Source organism: Heliangelus exortis, chromosome 20, assembly GCF_036169615.1.
Source record: "Heliangelus exortis chromosome 20, bHelExo1.hap1, whole genome shotgun sequence".
In the NCBI taxonomy this organism is placed as follows: Eukaryota; Metazoa; Chordata; class Aves; order Apodiformes; family Trochilidae; genus Heliangelus; species Heliangelus exortis.
The window spans coordinates 10,145,071-10,154,012 of NC_092441.1; the positions used below are offsets into that span (position 1 = coordinate 10,145,071).

The 8,942-nt window shown below is 47.0% G+C and overlaps 1 long non-coding RNA gene across 1 annotated transcript; it reads right to left on the minus strand.

Annotated features, from left to right (window-relative positions):
* Window positions 1-3,220: 3,220 nt before the first annotated feature.
* Window positions 3,221-8,911, minus strand: LOC139805561 (uncharacterized). The gene is made up of 4 exons (XR_011729867.1): window positions 8,620-8,911; window positions 7,120-7,240; window positions 6,263-6,340; window positions 3,221-3,819 (listed from the first exon to the last, which is right to left on the minus strand). It is a non-coding gene; the product is annotated as an uncharacterized lncRNA (long non-coding RNA).
* Window positions 8,912-8,942: the final 31 nt, after the last annotated feature.

An 8,942-nucleotide genomic window follows, 5' to 3' on the forward strand; every position in this document is an offset into this window, starting at 1 on the left:
TTGAGCTGCCCTGGCTCAAAGCTAAATTGAAATCTGTTGCCTGTTTGGGAGAGGGAAAGGGCTGTCATGGGTGGGAGGCCAGGCTGCTGGGCAGGGGAAGGGTGGTTTTCATGTTGATTTAAAAAAAAAAAAAGAAAAAAGAGGAGGGTTTTGTCAGTCTTGGCCAGGCAATAAACACCAGCTTTGCTTGGAGAGAGCAGCTGATTGTATTTTTTTTTAATTCCTTCTTTTTTTTTTTTTTAAGTGGTTATTTTTGCATAAGAGAAGGCTTGGGCAAGGGAAAGGAAATGTGATTTAGCTGGTTATATTTGCCCATCTTTCTGGTGGGGGTAAGGGTTTCACAGGTGATGACTGCAGCACTGCTGAAGGCTGCAGAGCAATCCCAGAGCCCTGGCACCCCGTCCCATGGGCACTGCTGAGCTCTGCTTTGGGTGCTGTGAAAGGTTTTATTTTATCCCCTGTGGGAGAGACTGGCTCTGCTTGGTGGAGTCTGGCTCAGTCACTGCTATGCCAGCTCCTAACAAGAGCTCAAGCTTACAGAGATGCTACGTGCCCAGGTTTGATGGCATCAGCCTCTTTCTCCAGCTCAGGAACCACAGATTTTTACAGCCCTGGTGCTGGAGGCAGCCCCAGCTCCAATCTGTGTTACCCCTGGTACCTCCCCAGCCCCATCCCTCCAGCAGTGGGATGGTCCCTTCCCCAGTCCCATGCCCAAACTGGTTTTCTCAGGTCTCTTCCCACCTCTCTGGTCCTTGCCAGCCAGGCTCAGCTCCAAACCTCTCCTGGGCTTTTGGCCTCTGAGCTCTTTAAAGAGACCAAATAATTACCCAGGAGACAGCTGCCCAGGGCTGCTGGGCTTTCCTGGGGGAAGGACAAGATGTGGTGGCATCTTTTCACCAAGTCTGGCTGAAAATACAGAGCTGGAAGCAGCAAAGAGATGTTTATGTGGTTGCTGTCATTGCACATGTGGTGATAAGTCTGTAAATCAGGTCATGCCATTCCCTGAAATCCATGTGCAATGTTCTGGGTATTAAATGAAATAAAGATGTGATTAGCTTCAGTATTTAATGCTTTGGAAAACAGCTTCACCTTGGTTGGAAGGGAACTGTTAAATAAGATTGAGTTACCATGCTGAGCAAGGCAGTACCAAGATACAATCTGGGGAGGAAACTTGACCCTGCCAGGATTTCCTCTGCAGTGTGTTTGCATTGTATCAGCATCTAATCTGGAGCACATATCTGCATTGCTCTGTGTCCCATTCAGACTGGGAAAAAAAAAAAAAAAAATGGCAAGCTGAGTAGCTTCATTGAATGAAAAAAAAAAAAAAAAAAAAAAAAGATATTTGCTACGGGAAGGAAATTTTAAGGTTATACCCTGCAGGGTCCAGGGTGAATTTTAAAACCATCTGAAATGTCAGAGGTCTCCCCTGTCCTCCAAAAAACCTTGAGAAGAAAGAGAAAAGGCTGCACAGCAAAGACCTTTGGGAAAATTGGCAGTGGGAAAGAAGATTAAACATAAGATTTGGGGATGCCCCATACACATTTTTCAGTGACGAGCAAAATAAAAGACAGAAAGAACTCAGTCCCCTTCATGTCACCAGCCACTAACAAAGCCCCAGGTACCAAATCCACTCTGGGTCTTCTCAAGTACTCAACTAATTATCCCCAGTTCCTTATCTTTTAACCAAGAAAACTGGATTGGCAGAGGAAGGGGATGTAATATTCCACCAGGATACCTGGAGGCTGGTGAGAAGTTAGAGGAAGATGCAGAAGAGATGCTCAGCATTCAGTCAGGCAGTCAGAACAGATCACTCAGCACCTGGGATAAGAACCTCTGCCCATCCTTCCAGCAAATAAAAGCTAAAATTAAACAGCTGCAAATCAGGAATTTAGAGCATAATGAATGACAGTTTGGGTTCTGTGGGCACAGGGAGGGGATCTCTTTGTGCCCTTCACCAGAAAACCCAGGGCTTGGCCCTACCCCAAGCTGCTGCAAGGAAGATGCTGATGCCCTGTACCCAAACCACTGGGAGGACCTGGAGGACTGGGAGCTCTGCTTCCTGGGCAGGTCTCATCCCCATTTAGGGGTCAGGATTTTGCTACTCGAGAGCCTTCAGGGCCCTGACTCAACAAATACCACCTAGCACTATGGGACAAGAGCAGCATGACATAAAAACACTGCTTTTTAAAGAGATACTGTGGGGTTAGGTTTTGGTTTGGTTTTAGGTTTGGTGTTGTTTTTTTTTCTAGGAGCAAAGAAAACCTGAAAATTTTTCAGGGATGTAAGAAGAAAAAAAAAAATCTTAATTTTGTACTGTGTGAAAATAACTCCCAGGAGTCAAGGAAAATGACACTAAAAATGAGAAATGTTCCAAACAAAGGAATGGGGAAGGCTGCACAAACCTCTCAGGTCCTGGTGTGAGGGAGGGAGAGGTCAGCATGCAGCCTTGCAAAAGACACTGCAATTACTTGTCAGGAAATGAGGGCTCTCATTGCATTTGTGTTGAGAGTTCTGCAGTTTGGGGAGACACTGAACTTCCCTTGAGCCTCAGCCCAAGGGGAAACCATCTCCCTCCCTCCCTCCCTCCCTCTCCCAAGGCTCAGGCTCCCAAGAACCTCTGTCTCCTTCTCCCTCTGTCCCCTCCACCCTGCTTAATGTCTCAACTTGCCTGCTGGGTCATTTCTGACAGAAATACCCTGCCTTGGCACCGACACCTGAATCTCACTTAAGGTCCATCACATTATTAATGACAAGATCAATATTCCCCAAGCCGCAGGAAGAGCTCTTTCCATCCATCCTCCTCCCAGCCCTCCCTTCCCCAGCCTTTGGAACAGCTCTTTTCAAGGGTACTCACTGGCAGGAGGCTCACCCACTCCTGGGGATGCTCCATTCAATCCCTGACACCTGCCCTGACAGATTTCTCCCCAGCCTTGAAACCTGAGTGATAAAGGCTGAGGAGAGGAATAACCCCAGAGCCTCCCCCCCATCACAGCCACTGCCCTGCCCTTGCTGAGCTCTCCCTCCACCCCGAGCCCAGCAGCCTGGCAGATAAACCTCATTCATCTCATTTTACCACCAGGAAGTGACATCCATCACCCCGATGAGAGAGCTGGTGCTGCCACAGACCCCTCCAGCACAACCCCTTAAAGCTCTCCTTGTAAAAGCACAAAAAAAAGGACTTGGAAATGTTTTATGGCAAATGAACTTTGAACATCACCTCTTTGGCTGAAGTTCACACTCAGAGCTGACACTCAGAGTAATCCCTGTGCTCCTCACCAGCTGCTGGGGTGGGTCTGGATGAAGGTTGGGACCCCCCCTTGAGGGCTCAGAAAGGATTTGGGGGAATCTGGAGAGGTGAATCCCCTCTCCTTTTGCTCATCTCTCTTTGTTGACTCTGGAGGAAGCCCACGTTTGGTGGGATGGGTTACATGGGATGAACCCTACCCCAAGGACAAGTCTCTGCCCCAAGGAAGGCAAAGGGACCCAAACTCACCTTGAAGCTGTCACTGACCCTCTGATCCTGAGCCCCTTCAGCATCCCTGCTCTGACTGGACGCCCAGTGCAACCCAGTGAAAGCAAAAAGGAAACCTCATGGCTTCAAAGGATCTTTGGATGAGGTCTACAGAACACCCTGGAAATAAAGTCAGGTTCCCCCAGGCCTCCCCTCAGCCCACCCAGGGCAGGATGAAGGCTCCCGTGTCACCTCCAGCCTGCAGGGAGTTCTCCTCTGCTGCCCACCTGGTAGGTCCTGAAGTGCCCACCCTCTAATTTGGGTGGAATTGCTCTGGTGGGAATGTTCTCTGGTCCTCTGGTCAGCTGCTGGCCTGAAAGCAAATGGAATGTTTCAGTGACTGAGCCTCAAGCAGGACTCCTCTTATTTGGCAGCAAACAAGCTCCCCTTGGCACTGCATTCCAGGTCTTTTCCCTGAAGGAAACATCTCACAAGCACAGGTGATGGGAAAGAGCATCTTGACCATTCAGGGCCAGGAGTATTTTGGTTATATTTCCTTTCAGCTCTGATTTTTTTTCTATTAAAAAAATATTTCCTAGACCTCAACCTTACCAAAGCCCAAACCTGCAGTAACCAACTGCAGCCAAACCATTCCAGACAAACACCCTCACTCCAGAACATGAACCTTCCCATTACAGAGGCTGAATGCATGCACTGATTGATCCCCAAACTGGCATTTCAATTTATTTCCCACTGGAGGACTCGTTCATTATGGAGAAATAAGACTATTAAATGCATGATAAAACACATGCATCAATAGATGAGGCTGGTGGTTGCTTTACTGTACCTATCCAAACATTAGCTGGTAAATAGATCTGTTTGTGATCACAGAGGACCTCTTAAAGTGAATAAGGAAGCAGTAATTATTAAGCAGCAGGTTTAAAAAAAATAAAATTGCTTGTCAGCAGTAGCACCCCCCCTACCCCCCCAAGCATTTTGCTGCTGCATCCCTGGCTGCAGGCAAAGGAGGGGGAGGTGGGGAGATTCCAAGGTCCTGCAGTGAGGGGGGGTGATGGGCAGGGGGGGCTTTGGACCTTCCAGGGACCTCTCCAGATTATGGTGGGCAGGGAACATCTCAGCTGGGGAGGTTGGGGCTGCTGAGCCTGGGGACAGCTTCTAGAGCTGGGAGCAAATGACCCCCCCAGAGCTGATTTAAGGGAAACAGAGGGGGGAAGCAGTGGCACAGGAATGGCCATTTTTGGTCTCCATCCCAGGATAAATCAGTTATCTGTTTTTTCTCACTGTGCAGGCAACAGCAGTTTATGAAGCAGCTGTCTGAAAGGAAATTTACTGGACAATTAAAAGTGCTGACTTTCAAGCAGTGCTCTCGAGGTGGAGTCTAAAATTATTGGGTGTGAAATGCAAATAGATTTAACAGTTTTACTGCTATTTATATGGTGTTCACCCATTCCCAGCTATTTTTCCTTCCCCCTCCCTTTTTTTTTTTTATTTTTTTTTATTTTTTGCCCTCTGATTTTAAAGGGTCCCAACTTCTGCAGGTTTGAACAATCTCAGACCTCTGCAGTAAAACCTGAAGGCTGAACCAGCTCTGTGGTGAGGGTGGGGGAGGGAAAGTCAACTCTATCCCAAGCCCCTAACAAAATATTAATTTAGAAATAAGGTGGTAATTACATTCAGCTTTGGGACTGCCCCACCAGTCCTCTGAGGCTTTTCTTATTCAATAAGCTTCTGGCCAGCACTCAACAAAACTCCTACTTGAATAATCACCAAACCAGTTGCTCTCCAGTTCTTGGAAAACCTTGGAACCCACAGTGTGATGGTGGGACAGGCTCTGGAGAAATCTCCTTCCCATGGGACACCAGGTCCCCCAGATGCTCCCCTGAGGTCCAGCATGGTCTGTCAGAGCTAGGATGGAGTTTTGATGAGTTTTTATTCCTACATTACATTAATGATCAACGCAGTCCATGGATTAAAGATGAAGGGTTAAAGCTCAGTAACACAAGCTTGTCTCTGGCTGGCCTTGCTGAACTGTGAAGGGATGAAAAACAGTGGGAGAAGGGGAGTGAAACAAACCCTCTGGACCCTCCAGCACTGTGCAGAATTAGGAGTTTTCATGCCTTTTGGCTCATCTGACTTTTTAGTTTAACCAAGGGCTGGTATCTGTTATTCCTACATCCCCCTGGATTTTCCTTCAGGAGAGCTCCCACTGAAATGCTTGATACAGAGGGGGTTTTTCTGGGCTACAGCTGATGGGTCTCCAGCACCCATAATATCTGGTAGTAAAAGATTTACAGCTGCTGAAGAGAAATATTTGCTTCTCAGTCATTTTAGGCTGTTGTGGGAGCTCTGCTGTATCAAAACAACTCTGGCCTCAACCTGGTTTGGAGCCATCTCTCCACATTCACTGCTTGTCTTATCATTTCTGTGCTTGTGACCTTCATCAGCTTTCACAAAGGGGACCAACAACCTCCCCTACCAGACAATTCCATCCTTATCTTTTCTGAAATATTTATTAATGTTTCAAAATTACCACAGCTGCATTCACAGATCATGTTTGTGGGTAAAGGAAGTGTTGGGAGCATTTCCAGATAGGCACATCCATCCATCCATCCATCCATCCATCCATCCATCCATCCATTCACACACCCATCCATCCATCCATCCATCCCCCCATCCATCCATCCATCCATCCATCCATCCCCCCATCCATCCATCTCTCATCCCATCACTGTCAGCCCAGTGCTGCCCAGTTATCTCAATAACAAGATGTGCCCACAGCAGAGTCCATACAAACCTCACCCATTCTCTTCCCTTTCCTGTGGAGAACTCATTTTGCTGGATTTCTTCTTCCTTTATCTGAAGACAGCCCTGGTGAGAGAATTTTGGCAAATGAGTGTTTAAGCAAAACCATTAAGGTGATTTAACTTGATTTGGTCTCACCAAGGGGCTCCCCTACCATCCCCTTCCCCTCTTAGCTTTCCCCCAGCTCTGGGGGGGCCATGAAACACTCTTCCAGGTGTGAGAGATAAGAGGTACCTGCACCAAAAAAACACCAGAAATACCAGAGATCTGCCTCCCTGTGGCTCTGTGTCCATCTAACCCTCTCCAGATGCCTACAACCAGTTTTACTGTGGCCCCACAGATTCCACCTGCTTGGAACCATTCAGGTGAGGGTATCCAGCCCCTCCCAGTCTGGGACTGGTGCTGAGCACCAGTAGAACCTTTGGTGGTGAGTGAATCTGAACCTCAGCCCTCTGCTTGCAGCTGCACTTGTAGAGATCTGTTCAGCTTTTCCTTCATTTCTCCTTCTACAGAAATTCAATCTGATGGGGAGAAAGTGGAGCAGTGCCCTGAATGTGAATGCCTCTCCCTTCACCCTCCCCTTCCAGAGCTCGTGCTCCTGTAACTCACACATCAAGACAAACTCCCCAAGATCCCCCCTCCCTGCAATCCAATAAATAATAATAATAACCATTCTACCAACTCATATTTCTGCAAGCTGGCATTGATTTATTTTTTTGGCTCTTGCATCTGAAATGACTGAAAATATTCAATGGGACTGTGAAAAAAATAATCTCACTTTTAATTCTGAAGTTTGCCAGTCTGGAAGGGCTTTAATAATGATTTTCTAACGAACCTCCACTCACAGGTCCTCACTTGGCAGCCACATTTTGATTAAATCCTTCTGTATCTGGATGTCATGTATGCAAATGCAATCACAGTCAGCTGGGGGGGTTCAAACTTGGGGATCCACTCAGAGAGCTTTGGCTGAGAAGAAATTAATACAAATAATGAGGACAGTTCAGGGAAAGCCATGCCCACACCAAGGGTTTTTGCTGCTGGTGCAGAGCAAACAGGAATGTTCCAGCAGTTCCTTTCTTGTGTCTTTCCCAGCTGGAATGTCTGTGCTTGCAGGCACTGAGGCTCCAAGAGGCATCAGGAGCCCTGCTCTGCCTCTGGAACCTCTGCACATCCATGGTTTATGGATGTCTGGCACAGGAACTCTCAGCCTTGCAGACAAAGGCTGTCCCAAACCAGATCCCCAGATTAATGTGTGTGAGAACCTAAGAAAATGGTCAAAATTACCAGGTGGTCAGCACAAGAAACTGCCAAGTCTGGGTCCTCCTGCTCACCATGGAACCTCTGGATTCATCCCCTTGGGCTCTCCTGGTGGTACAAAACCCGTACAGCTGAAAAGAAATCTGAGCTCCTGCTACCTATATTTGTATAGAAATAAATCTCAATATTTTGCTATGAAACACTTATCTTTAATTCTTTGTGTACCTCAGCCTCCCATCCAACAAGACTGGATTGTAACCTATTCCATCTTGGCTTCTGGGGGGGAGGAAAAAAGGGCTTTATCTTTCCCTGCATTTCCCAGGAAGAATCATTTGCAAAATAAAATCATGTTTGGGCTGCGTGAGATTTTCTATTGAGCAGAACAAATTCCTGGAAACTTCAGGTCATGGTTCAAATGGTGAAGAAAGCAAAAGAAAGGAAGAGCAGAGCTAAAGGGTTGCCTGGGGTGTGGGATTTCATAGCTGCTGAAATGTCACAAGTGTGAGGCTGTGCCACAGGGGGGGACAGACAAGCTTCAGGATGGGCTTCTAGACTCTGAGGAGATTTCTAGGTGGGATTTCATGGCAAAATGAAGACAGGTTTGGGCAAAAAATTAGAAAATATTTTAACCGAGAAAATAGAAAATGGAGTTTTGGGATAAAAATCAGGGGCCACGGAAAAACGGACACCTCCTGCCCTCTGACCTGTTCCTTGAGTAAACTGGGATCCAGCTCAAGTGAGAGTTACCTGTGTTTCTTCAAGCAAAATGACTTAAATGTGGTCAGTGCCAAGATGACTTTCTTATCACCTGTGGCCACGTGAAGCCTGACCCCACATCTGGAGTGGAAGAGCTGGGAGTGGGAGTGGGAGTGGGGGAAGGATGGGTAAAACCTCTCCCACAAGGTTTTTTCATTTCAGTAGTGTCAAAAGGTTTTGTTCCAAATGTCATGTTGATTCATTTCATCTTGGCTTTTATATTAAAACACTAATTGTATTCTATATAAATGTTGACATTCTATGAATATATTAATACATTAATATTGTGGCATAATCTAACAGGCAATACCAAAGGAATGGAAACAACATACCAGAGGTGTGAGTCCTGTCAGGAACGTGACTTCTCATGGTCCTAAACATTTTTCAGGGTTTTCCTCCCAGATTGGATGAATCCAAAGTGTCCCAGAGAGAGCTGAAAGGAAGACAGAGCTTGCAGGTTGGCTTTTAGCTGTCCCATAGCCTGTACAGGTTCCCACGTGTCCCCCCACATCCCAGGGCAGAAAACCTGTGTCCTCAGTCCTGTTTTAGATGTTTGCCCATCTTCCACAGCCTCTTTCCCTCATTTGCAGCTCCAGGTTCATGGAGTTCCTTCCTCCGTGCTCCTCCAAGGCCAGCACGGGGGATTTTTGTGGGA